Source organism: Gavialis gangeticus, unplaced genomic scaffold, assembly GCF_001723915.1.
Source record: "Gavialis gangeticus isolate Ggan-Ray unplaced genomic scaffold, GavGan_comp1, whole genome shotgun sequence".
NCBI lineage: Eukaryota > Metazoa > Chordata > Crocodylia > Gavialidae > Gavialis > Gavialis gangeticus.
In genome coordinates this window covers 106,668,910-106,669,291 of record NW_017729032.1, presented here as the reverse complement: position 1 = coordinate 106,669,291, position 382 = coordinate 106,668,910, and positions in this window count along the sequence as shown.

The following is a 382-nucleotide window of genomic DNA, read 5'->3' as shown; positions in this document are numbered from 1 at the left end:
GGGGGGGGGGGGGGGGGGGGGGGAGGAAGCAAGCCGTGGGGAGGCCCATTCAACTTGCCAGTGGTGAGAGAAATACCGATCTGTGGGCATGGCTGCAGGGTCTGCTACTGATCTCAGCGGTAGCAGGAAGGGGACCGTTCAGCTACCTCCTGGGAGGATGGCACACCCGCACGCACATGGGCATGGTGCAAGGGCCCCCTTCTTGTGAACGCCCCGGGGCCCCAGAGGCTGTGGCTCCTGCATCTGACTCCGCATTGCCTTAGGGAGCCCCGGGAGCCCGCTTGGTTCAACTCCCGCAGGGAGCAGTGTGCTGCGGATTAGCCCCGTGTGTGGATAGGGGGAGGAAGGGGAGGGAGGATGGGGGGGGGACCTGCTGGCGGCC